This window comes from Narcine bancroftii, chromosome 11 (genome assembly GCF_036971445.1).
Source record: "Narcine bancroftii isolate sNarBan1 chromosome 11, sNarBan1.hap1, whole genome shotgun sequence".
NCBI classification, from domain to species: Eukaryota; Metazoa; Chordata; class Chondrichthyes; order Torpediniformes; family Narcinidae; genus Narcine; species Narcine bancroftii.
In genome coordinates this window covers 88,865,320-88,878,453 of record NC_091479.1, presented here as the reverse complement: position 1 = coordinate 88,878,453, position 13,134 = coordinate 88,865,320, and the positions used below count along the sequence as shown (strand labels likewise).

Sequence of the window (13,134 nt, the reverse complement as noted above, 5' to 3'; positions counted from 1 at the left end):
ATTCCTCAACAGAAATGTTATCCAAAACACTCACTATCTGTGGTGCAAGATGCACTGGATACCATGTTAGCAAGGACAATGGTGCATGCACAACCTCCAATGCAGACATGCTTGTCATGGTGTTAATTGGAATGTGATGCTAAGCTTGGAGTCAATGCTCCAGTAAACCTCTCTCAAACTTCAACAGATGAAAATATGTTTCAGTTCCTTCTCCATCCACAACCACTGCAATTTCATTAGGGAATCAACTACTTGCAGTTAAGTTGTTGATTCATTTCTATTGAATATTTACTGATCTTCCACAAAATTTTGGTACTAGAATGGTGAAGATGGTAACAAGCTGTGGAAATTGGGTGCAGAGGTTGAGGTGGTGAAACAATGGAAAAGATAAGATACCCTGACTGCCTTCATTCTGGTCATGCAGTCCATCAACATTTAAGAAATCCCTCACCTCTCCTTCCACCAACACTATAATTGGATGCATTTAGACACAATAAAATAATAAAATCTATAATAATCTGGGAACTGTATGCATTCCACCTTGCATTAAACTTTGACAAATATGCTTGTGTGTTCCCTTGGTTCCAATTTTCTGTGTCTTTGCCTGTCCTAGTACATCCACCGCTGCATGACTGCTGGAAGACTGTTGTCAATGGGTGGAGGCAACCAAAAGGGAGTTTAGATGCTGAGTTTGAGTCACTCAGGGACCAGGAAGCCTGACATTGACCTCTGCCATCTTGGCTTGAGAAGCCACAATCTGGGAAGGTGTTTCCTCATTCAGTGGCTGCCTGGATCTTGGCTGACCTTGTGTGGCCCTCCCTTATGTCAAATAGTGTCAATGAGAGTGTTGAAATGTGTAGAATGTGTAAAGTGTGCAAATGGCTGTCATTTAACAGTTCCATATGAGATGAGAGTTTTACAAAGTGAATGTTGCAATAGTGGTGAATGTATGTGAATCCAAGAGATTTAGTGAAGATAATGGAGGCTGGATTAGCATGTTGAGGAAAGATAGATTTAGTATTGTAAGTAATTAGACTGTGAATGGTAAAACTGTGAACAGAGACATTTTAATTGGCTTCTTTCCATAGCAAGCTGGCAGGGCATGTCTTTTCTTTGGCTTGGCTTCGCGGACGAAGATTTATGGAGGGGTTAAAAAGTCCACGTCAGCTGCAGGCTCGTTTGTGGCTGACAAGTCCGATGCGGGACAGGCAGACACGATTGCAGCGGTTGCAAGGGAAAATTGGTTGGTTGGGGTTGGGTGTTGGGTTTTTCCTCCTTTGCCTTTTGTCAGTGAGGTGGGCTCTGCGGTCTTCTTCAAAGGAGGTTGCTGCCCGCCAAACTGTGAGGCGCCAAGATGCACGGTTTGAGGCGTTATCAGCCCACTGGCGGTGGTCAATGTGGCAGGCACCAAGAGATTTCTTTAGGCAGTCCTTGTACCTTTTCTTTGGTGCACCTCTGTCACGGTGGCCAGTGGAGAGCTCGCCATATAACACGATCTTGGGAAGGCGATGGTCCTCCATTCTGGAGACGTGACCCATCCAGCGCAGCTGGATCTTCAGCAGCGTGGACTCGATGCTGTCGACCTCTGCCATCTCGAGTACTTCGACGTTAGGGGTGTAAGCGCTCCAATGGATGTTGAGGATGGAGCGGAGACAACGCTGGTGGAAGCGTTCTAGGAGCCGTAGGTGGTGCCGGTAGAGGACCCATGATTCGGAGCCGAACAGGAGTGTGGGTATGACAACGGCTCTGTATACGCTTATCTTTGTGAGGTTTTTCAGTTGGTTGTTTTTCCAGACTCTTTTGTGTAGTCTTCCAAAGGCGCTATTTGCCTTGGCGAGTCTGTTGTCTATCTCATTGTCGATCCTTGCATCTGATGAAATGGTGCAGCCGAGATAGGTAAACTGGTTGACCATTTTGAGTTTTGTGTGCCCGATGGAGATGTGGGGGGGCTGGTAGTCATGGTGGGGAGCTGGCTGATGGAGGACCTCAGTTTTCTTCAGGCTGACTTCCAGGCCAAACATTTTGGCAGTTTCCGCAAAGCAGGACGTCAAGCGCTGAAGAGCTGGCTCTGAATGGGCAACTAAAGCGGCATCATCTGCAAAGAGTAGTTCACGGACAAGTTTCTCTTGTGTCTTGGTGTGAGCTTGCAGGCGCCTCAGATTGAAGAGACTGCCATCCGTGCGGTACCGGATGTAAACAGCGTCTTCATTGTTGGGGTCTTTCATGGCTTGGTTCAGCATCATGCTGAAGAAGATTGAAAAGAGGGTTGGTGCCAGAACACAGCCTTGCTTCACGCCATTGTTAATGGAGAAGGGTTCAGAGAGCTCATTGCTGTATCTGACCCGACCTTGTTGGTTTTCGTGCAGTTGGATAATCATGTTGAGGAACTTTGGGGGACATTCGATGCGCTCTAGTATTTGCCAAAGCCCTTTCCTGCTCACGGTGTCGAAGGCTTTGGTGAGGTCAACAAAGGTGATGTAGAGTCCTTTGTTTTGTTCTCTGCACTTTTCTTGGAGCTGTCTGAGGGCAAAGACCATGTCAGTGGTTCCTCTGTTTGCGCGAAAGCCGCACTGTGATTCTGGGAGAATATTCTCGGCGACACTAGGTATTATTCTATTTAGTAGAATCCTAGCGAAGATTTTGCCTGCAATGGAGAGCAACGTGATTCCCCTGTAGTTTGAGCAGTCTGATTTCTCGCCTTTGTTTTTGTACAGGGTGATGATGGTGGCATCACGAAGATCCTGAGGCAGTTCCGTCGCGCATGCAGCCATCTTCAGCGCAAACTCCGGGAGATCCAAAATGAGTGGTGGACTAGCCTCGCCAAATGAACACAGCTCAGCGCGGACATTGGCGACTTCAGGGGTTTCTACGAGGCTTTAAAGGCTGTGTACGGCCCCTCACCCCAAGTCCAAAGCCCGCTGCGCAGCTCAGACGGCAAAGTCCTCCTCAGCAACAAGATCTCCATCCTCAACTGATGGTCAGAACACTTCCAATCTCTTTTCAGTGCCAACCGCTCAGTCCAAGATTCCGCCCTGCTCCAGCTCCCTCAACAGCCCCTAAGGCTAGAGCTGGATGAGGTTCCCACCCTGGATGAGACATATAAGGCAATTGAACAACTGAAAAGTGGCAAAGCAGCAGGTATGGATGGAATCCCCCCAGAAGTCTGGAAGGCTGGCGGCAAAACTCTGCATGCCAAACTGCATGAGTTTTTCAAGCTTTGTTGGGACCAAGGTAAACTGCCTCAGGATCTTCGTGATGCCACCATCATCAACCTGTACAAAAACAAAGGTGGCAGGGCATGTATGGCATCACCAAATATTAAGTAAAGCACAGAATGAAACAATGCAACATTCCCAATGAGTTAAACATGTTCTATGCTCACTTCAAACAAGGAAAAAACATACATCAACTACTGAAATGATGCCGCACCCATGCCCCCTGCTGCTGAAATCAGGGCTGCTTCCAATGGGTTACCCATGGAAAGAGACGGACCCAGGTCGAGTCCTAGGACGGGTCCCAAGTGCCTACAGAGATTAACTAGCAGACACATGCACAGATATCTTCAATCACTCCTTAAAACAGGACAAAGGCCACTTTCATACCAATCACAAAGAAATAACTACCAACTGGTACTTTCACACCCACTATCATGAAGTACTTTGAGAGGCAAGAACGTGGCTCACATCGGGACTAACCTACCAGCCAGCCTTGAAAAACTTCAGTCTACCAGCCAAAAACATCCATGGCAGATGCTATCACCCCAGCTCAAGAACACCTGAAAGGACACACATGTTAGACCCCTGTTCATAGGCTACAGCTCTCCCTTCAATGCCACTATCCCCAGTGAACTCATTGCCAAACTTCAAGAGTAGGCCAGTTGCCCCCTTGACTTTCTGTTCAAACGACTCCATACAGGGAAGAGATTGAAAGTCTAGTGTTATGGTACCAAGATAGCCACCTCTCTCAACATCAAGAAGATGAGAGAGCTGATCATCGACTCTATGCAAGATTGGGGAGTCCATACCCTTGTCCACATTAATGGCACTGAAGTAGTAAACATAGATAGCTTGATGTTCTTAGGAATAATAATGACCTAACCTGGGGCAAGCATATTGAAGTAAAAGATCAAGAAAGCACACTGACATCTCTACTTTAGCAGAAGACTAAGGAAGTTCAGTTTCTTCCCTGAAGGCATCATGATCCTGAATGAACCCCATAACAGTGATGTCCTGCTGCCTTTGGATGGCACTATATGATCTTCCTTTTCATTGTAATCCTATATTCTGCAAATTGTGCTCCTTGCAGCTGTAAGAATATTAGAGAAAATCTGTTCATTTTGTTCACAGAAGAAACTGTCTCATTATACTACACATTTTGTGATATAAATTTAAACTTAAAAACCATAACCAGCTTTACTATGTAATTTGAATCTTTTCCCGCATTGTAGAAATTTTCTTAGTGAAATATCTTAAAAAATCTATCTTTCCACTTCCTCCTCACTGAAAGTAAGGAGGATTGTTGATTGTTGGGATGTAGGGGGTAGGATAAAAATATTTTCCTCAAGGATGTGTGCTTAGCTCTACTTAGCCCACGACTGTGTGGTCAGACACAATTGCAATGCTATCTACACTTGCCAATGACACCACAGTTGTTGACATAATCGCAAACAGCAATGAGGAAATGTACAGGAAGGAGATAGATCAGCTCATTGAATGACTTAACGGCAATAACCTTGCACTCAATGTTAGCAAAACCAAGGAGATGATTGTGGTCTTCAGAAGGAAGTCAGGGGAACACGACACAGTCCTCATCAAGGGTTCAGTAGTGGAGAGGGTCGAGAACTTCAAATTCCTGGGTGTCCTGGAGCCTCCATGTTGATGCAATCAACAAGAAGGCTCGCCAGCCGCTATACTTTGTAAGGTGTCTGAGGAGATTCTGTACATCACCGAAGACTCCCGTAAATTTCTACAGGTGGAGAGCATTCTGGCTGGTTACATCACTGCCTGGTATGGAAGTGCCAACTCCAAGGACAAGATTAAACTCCAGAGGGTTGTTAACTCAGCCTACGACATCACAGGCATCAGACTTCTCTCCATCGAGGATATCTGAGGCGGTGTCTTATAAAAAATGTCTTCTATCCTGAAAGACCCTCGCCACCCAGGCCAAGCCCTCTTCACTCTGCTACCATCAGGAAAAAGATACAAGAGTCTAAAGACAAGCACTCAACAGCACAAAGACACCTTCTTCCCCACTGCCATCAGATTTCTTAATAATCAATGAACCAAAGACAGTCTTACTTTTCCTGCATTATTTTTATTTTTTTATAGTTATTTTGTAAGATGGTTATAATATAAATGTTTGCTCTATAACGCTGCCACAAAACACCAAATTTCATGACTTGTTCGTGACAATAAATTCTGATTCTAATCTACTGTCCTTCTAAGCCCTTCAGTGCATCATTGAAGACCTAGGTGCATTTTCACGCCCTTCCTCAGATTACCTCACTGTGCTTGCAGCCTAAATATCACATTAGTAATGACCTGAACACTGCACCATCCCTTCAACTAATGGTACAGCAAGTGCTGGCTGTACACACACACACATTATAATAATAGCAAGTTGCACAGATATTATAAATTGATATCAGTTAAGTTGATGGTAAATTTTAGAGGTGGTCTGTATACTCCACCCCTATCCCACCTCATCCTGCTCATTTACAATCCATGATCTCCTTTCTGATTTTCCCATTATTCCCTATATTATTGTAACTATCTTTTCTCTATATTGCCCCTCATCTACCAATTGTCTTACCTTTTCTTAAGATCATACAGTATTGCAAATTCTGTACCATAAACTAGCTTTGCATATAACAATTTGTTTCTGACATCTTTTAATACTTTAAATGTTTCTGCATTAAACAGATTTTTAGAATTCTTAATAGTTTAATATATGAAAGCATTTTCGGAACAACGTCGTTCAAATCCAATAAAGTTTATAGTCATCTGATTGTAGAAGAACAACCCAACAGAACAGCTTTCTCCAGTCCTCAGTGCAAAACATGCAGGAACACAACCAGGCATATCGTATTTGATGGCATATATGACCCATGGACATACAAGATCCCCCCTCCGTTTCAGCATGGAATATTATGGAAAAAAAGTTTTTGGTGTATTTACGGGTAAGCATTTAATGTTATTGTAATCAACGCTTGACGTCCTGTTTAGCGGAAACTGCCAAAATGTTTGGCCTGGAAGTCAGCCTGAAGAAAACTGAGGTCCTCCATCAGCCCCCCCACATCTCCATCGGGCACACAAAACTCAAAATGGTCAACCAGTTTACCTATCTCGGCTGCACCATTTCATCGGATGCAAGGATCGACAATGAGATAGACAACAGACTCGCCAAGGCAAATAGCGCCTTTGGAAGACTACACAAAAGAGTCTGGAAAAACAACCAACTGAAAAACCTCACAAAGATTAGCGCATACAGAGCCGTTGTCATATCCACACTCCTGTTCGGCTCTGAATCATGGGTCCTCTACCGGCATCACCTACGGCTCCTAGAACGCTTCCACCAGCGTTGTCTCCGCTCCATCCTCAACATTCAATGGAGCGACTTCATCCCTAACATCGAAGTACTCGAGATGGCAGAGGCCGACAGCATCGAATCCACGCTGCTGAAGATCCAACTGCGCTGGGTAAGTCACGTCTCCAGAATGGAGGACCATCGCCTTCCCAAGATCGTGTTCTATGGCGAGCTCTCCACTGGCCACCATGACAGAGGTGCACCAAAGAAGAGGTACAAGGACTGCCTAAAGAAATCTCTTGGTGCCTGCCACATTAACCACCGCCAGTGGGCTGATATCGCCTCAAAACGTGCATCTTGGCGCCTCACAGTTCGGCGGGCAGCAACCTCCTTTGAAGAAGACCACAGAGCCCACTTCACTGACAAAAGGCAAAGGAGGAAAAATCCAACACCCAACCCCAACCAACCAATTTTCCCCTGCAACTGCTGCAACCGTGTCTGCCTGTCCCGCATCGGACTTGTCAGCCACAAATGAGCCTGCAGCTGATGTGGACATTACCCCTCCATATATCTTCGTCTGCGAAGCCAAGCCAAAGAGAGAAGAGAATTATATAGCCTCAGTAGAGCAGAAAAAAATTTGGACAAAACATGGCAGGGATTCTCAACCACTTGGCGAGCCCTCTTCAAACAAATATCCTGGTAGATCACATCGATAGTGGGGAGGGATACCCCAATGATCTTCTACCTCCTTTATGGTCCTGTGGATTGACCCCCAATTCAATGTTTTACAGTAATCATACCAGACTGAGATGCACTCGACAGGATGGTGGCCGGAAGCCTTGCCCGCTTCAGTCTTCTCAGAAAGTGCAGTTGCTGTTGTGCCTTCCTGACAAGTGAGGAAATGTTGCGTCTCCACGATAGGTTACTAGTTAAGTGGAACTTGGTGCTCTCTACTCTCTCCACAGAGTAATTGATGTGCAGGGAAGGGTGGTCTTTCCTGGTCCTCCTGAAGTCCACAATCATCTCCTTTATCTCTTCTTCTCAGGAAGTGCAGTCACCGTTGCATCTTCCTGACAAGTAATGAGACGTTATATATCCTGGATAAGTCACTTGTTAAGTGGACTCCAAGGAATTTGTTGCTCTCTACTCTGTCTATTACAGAATTATTGATGTGTAGTGGAGAGTGGTCAATCATGGTCCTTCTGATCATCTCCTTTGTATTGTCCATGTTGAGACTCAGGTTGTTATTCTCGCATCACAACACAAGATTTTCAACCCCTGAAGTGTGCCTCATGATTGTTGCCGATCAGACTAACTACTGTTGCATCATCTGCAAACTTGACGACTCTGTTGGAACTGAATCTGGCCTTGCAGTCATGAGTCAGTAAATTGAACAGGAGAGGGCTGAGCACACAGCCTTGAGGTTCCCCATTGCTCAATGTGACAGTGCTACATGTTCTGCTGCCAACCTGGACAGACTGTGGTCTTTTCATTAGAAAGCCCAGACTACAGTTACAGAGAGCCCGAGCAAGGACAACTTCTCCACCAGTATTAAACGTCGAGCTGAAGTCAATGAACAGCAGCTTGGTGGAAGAGACTTCATTCTCCAGGTGAGTCAGAATGGAGTGGAGGGACAAGGTTATAGTATCATCAAAGCGAAGGTTTTGTCTATAGGTGAAATGTATCAGGGGTGGGCTTTGAGGCATTACACCACCACTCTTTTTTTTAATCTTTTTTATTTTTCACACTATGAATCATATTGACCAAAATACACACAAACTTTTCCCTCTCGAATATACGCAGTGTCATTTTCTCCCCTTTTTCCCCCCTCCCTCCCACCCCCCTCCCCACCCACTAAACGTTCAACATATACGATACATTACACCCATTAAACAATGTCATCACACAATGAAAATAAACAAGAAAATTGTGTCATCTATTTTTACACACTGGGTCAGTTCATTTGCTTTTTTCTCCTTGTCATTTTAGGGGGTGGAGGTCTGCAGTAGGACTTCTCTGTTGTGTTCCATGTACGGTTCCCAAATTTGTTCGAATACTGTGATGTCATTTCTTAAATTATATGTTATTTTTTCCAATGGAATACACATTCATTTCTATGTACCATTGCTGTACTCTCAGGCTATCTTCTGATTTCCAGGTTGACATTATACATTTTTTTGCTACAGCTAAGGCTATCATAATAACCACCAGACTCTTGAAGCATTTCATAACGGTGGAGGTCAATGCCACACGGCGGTAGTCATTGAAGCCTGTTACCATTGCTCTCTTTGGTAGTATGTTGTGTTTTACTCTCTTTTCTACTTTTGTGTTAAATAATCATGGATTAAAATAAAATTCTTTAGAAATAACCGTTAATTAATACTAAAACTGGAACGATACAGAGAAGATTAGCATGGCTCCTGCGCAAGGATGACACGCAAATTCGTGAAGCATTCCATATTTTTTTTAAAAGAAATAACTGTTCTGAGGTATTATTGTTAACAAGATGGTAATAATCCAGTCCATGAACTCCACAGAACCAGGATGCTTTCAAAATATGACTCTCCAGAGATGTATTTGGAAATCATTAAAATTAAAGGGACAATAAATTAAATTCCAGACGGTGGGGGGGCGGGGCGAAAATTCCAAATTTCAACGAAGTATTGCACAAGGTTCATTCATGCTATCTCTGTTTTTTGTTAAGATGAACAATTTAAAAAAAAGAGTGGTATTGAGTGTCTGTGGCTTCATAAAAGAGGCTGAAACTATTTTTGAGTGAAAGTGGGTTTCTTCTGGCAGTAGTCAGTTATGACTGAGAACATTTGCATCGCCTCTGATTCAGTATTTTCTATGCTCCCAAACAGCCTCAGGTGCTGAAGGCCTCTTGATCGCATCAGAGGTTTGGATCTGGATCTTGGCTGGCTAATGGTTTGAACTGGAGTTTCTGAGGCTGCGGTAGCGCTGAAGGTGAATTCACAGACATGCAGTTTCTCTGAAGGGACTCTTTTGGTTCTCTTTCTCCCATTGTTAGGGACACCGAGCAATGCTCATACCAACTCTGTCTTACGCCAGGAAAAATTTAAAGTATATCACGTATGGTACATTTTTAATGTATTTTTACATAACGAAAGCAATCTTGAACTTTGAACCTTGAAGCACGTCAGCACCTGTTCTTCCTCAGGAGCTTTCAGAGGTTCGGTATTCCATCGGAAGCCTTGGCAAATTTCTGCAGATGTTCATGTGTAGTGGAAAGTGTGATGACTGGGTGCATCATGGCCTGTTATGCAGGCACCAATACATCTGAATGGAGAGTCCTGCAAAATATAGTGGACACAGCCCAGTACATCACAGGCAAAACTCTCCCCATAATTGAGAGCATCAGCATGGAACACAGCAGCAATCATCAAGGATCCACACCAACTGTGACATGCTCTGTTTTCACTGCTACCATCAGGACAGAGGTACAGGTGGTATCCTGAAACTTGTATCTCCATGTTCAGGAATAGCTGCTTCCCCTCCAATATTAGACTCCTAAACAATAGATTCATTCACAGGCTTACTTTGCTCATTGTTTATTACTGAATACTCATTTTCTGTGTTTGCACAATTTGTCTACATGTTTCTTTTGTGCACATTTTTCTTCTTCCATACAATTTACAGCAGCGGTTCTGAACCTTTCTCCTCCCACTCACATACCACTTTAAGTAATCCCTAAGCCAACGGTGCTCTGTGATTAGTAAGGGATTGAGCGGGAAGGCTGAGAGTCATTGCTCTTGACCTAATTGTTACTGAAATATTTTGCTTGAGAAAAATTGTCATTGGCCCATTTCCTTTGGAGTTATGAAACCGTGCACATAATGAGTCAATAAGGTACGATTAAAACAGTGGTTTTCAACCTTTTTCTTTCCACCTACATACCATATTAAGCAATGCCACAGGGCACCTATGGCATAGGAAATACTTAAAGTGGTATATGAGTGGAAAGAAAAAGGTTGAGAATCACTAATTTCGTTAGCTGTAATTCAAAACACTGCCTGGCCTGGAGGATAAAGTATCTCAGGGTAGTATATGATGTCATGTATGTACAAGTACTCTGACAATACATTTGAACTCTGAACTTTTTAATGCACTTTTTTTGTAATTAAAGCATTTTCCATTGCATCATCAATGGGGTATAAAATGCATCAAGAAAAACAACGTTTTGCTTGGAGGTTTTATTTAACATTTTCGTTTATTGGATTCTATCCCTTCTTATTCAATTCATGCTTAAATGGGATTGATAGAAGTTTGCAACCCAAACACTATTTTCAATCAGTCTCACAGCTTCAACTATGCAAGGAAGAGTTACACCTTTAATGGCATCCTGTTGCTAATGGTAAATGTAAATGTACATTTGATTTTATTGTCAAAAATAATTGCATGGTTTCAGGCGCTAACATTGTCTCAGCCTCTTAGGACAACATCTTAACATTCTAAATTAAGATTCAAGATGACAATGGAATGATTATACTGAAATAGTACAGTAATTCATAAGTAAAATGTCAATTTTAACTTTTTAAGTGAATTACAAAAGGACACACAAATTAAACTCAAATGCTAATTGATGAGAATTATAAATAAAGGGAAAGACACTGAGCCAGATTTTGCAAATAGCATCAAAATAATAATATTCAACATTCATATGCCCATAAAGGTCTAAGAATGCACATATTACTCATTCCAATATTAATTTCATTCTGGTGTGGATGATAAAAGAATTGTGACTTCCAGAAAACAATACTGTCATTAAAAAGGCTGCACAATCACCATGTCAAATTCTTACAGGTGGCAAACAAGTTAGGAAAACACACTCAAGTGCAATTTTGAATATGTTGCAAAAGGAAAGACTGGTTACACACAAATTAAGGTAAAAGATGATGCATCATAAAGAGTTTAAAAATGTACTCACAAAAATTATGGAATTTTGAACCATTATCTGAGAGAATTAGATTTAAACCAAGTTATTTTGAGAGAAATAGGAGGTTAGTAATTTACCCTGCTTATTAAAATGTCAATACACCCCCTCCCCTTACTTGCCAATTATTGCATACTTATTTTACTGATAGAAAGGACATGGTGATTGTGCAGCCTTTTTAATGACAGTATTGTTTTCTGGAAGTCACAATTCTTTTATCATCCACACCAGAATGAAATTAATATTGGAATGAAGTTCTTGAATCAATTGATTGCTGCTTATTACACAAATGCATCCTGTGGAGCACCAGGAAATCACTAAGAGATTCTGAATTTGCATGATTTATGCACAAATCCTCAATCATGTTTGCCAACTTCAGGCTAATGGAGTCAACAACTGCGTAGCCTGTTAGTGTCATTAATTCTAATAGTTTACAGGAGTCTCTATTTACATTGTTCACAATCAACCAAAAGATCAGTTTTAAAATCATCTTTTCAATCCTTCCATGATTTTCATTTTCTCTCTACCTGCAGCATCTTCCAGCTATTATCGTCAGTGCTCCTCCAAATATACCCACCGGCAGAGCCTTAACATTAAGCAGTAACTAAAGATATCCTCATCTTTAGTTGCTTTGATCTTGAGCTCAAGAATTCATTCCATAAACCTTTCATATCTTTTTGCTTCTCATAAGAATCTGATTAAAACCAACCAGTTTGAGTTTATGTCATTTCTACTGTGAAATGCCTTACAATATTTTGCTAAGTTAAAGCAACCACTGTATTGTGAGATCTGGAAGCTGTGCATCAGTTCAGCTCACATGACATACCCTTGCCTGAGTTGGAACTTGAAAACTTCACCATAGCACTTAAGCACATAAACTATATCAGCACCAAAAAGATACGGCATTGCCAGGGGCACAATCTTTCAAGAAAATCTTATACTGAAGTATTTCATGGAAATTCACAGGATGTAAAACCTACAAGACAAGAACAGGGAAAATTTCCAGATGCTGCATTTGGACATTACTGACCCAAATAATAATTATGATTTATTCACTCAATTAGCAAGAGCTTGGCCAAAAAATTGGCCAATAACAAAAATAAGGACTTTTATTTTATGGCACTGCCCATCCTTCATACCTGACAGCCAAATAAACGAACAAGAATTATTTCAAAATTGGAATAATTGACTATTTCAAGAGAAATAGTTGTATAAAAGACCCCTCCCTCCCCCTCCTGCCATCCATCCCTGCAATGCTCATAGAACGAGAATGGAAGAGAATCTGTTAAGAGCTCATTACAAGAAAATGAAACCCCAAGGAACCAAAGTAAATGCAAAATTAAAAAGGGCTGACGCATAATGTAGGAAATTAAACATTAAGGAAGTAAATCTGATCAATAGAAAGAAGCATCCATGGCTGTGGAGTAGATGAGCAATTTGACCAAACTACCATGAATATTTAAGTCAGGGGACAAAGGGGAATGTTGGTGACAGAGGAAATCAGAAGTAAGATTTTCATAGCTTATCAGGCAGCTAGCAGAGAGAGGAAGTTAACATTACATACATAATCAGAACTCTGTAAAGTTAGGAAAATAGATGAAGTCACAGTCAGAAATTTGGAAGGTTACATTCTTGCCCAGTGCAATAGTAAAAAG

At 42.2% G+C, this 13,134-nt stretch overlaps 1 non-coding gene across 1 annotated transcript; it reads left to right on the top strand.

Annotated features, from left to right (window-relative positions):
- The first annotated feature begins 8,883 nt into the window (after window positions 1–8,883).
- On the top strand, window positions 8,884–8,990 carry LOC138746397 (U6 spliceosomal RNA). The gene has a single exon (XR_011346936.1). It is a non-coding gene; the product is annotated as a U6 spliceosomal RNA (small nuclear RNA).
- The last annotated feature ends 4,144 nt before the right edge of the window (window positions 8,991–13,134 follow it).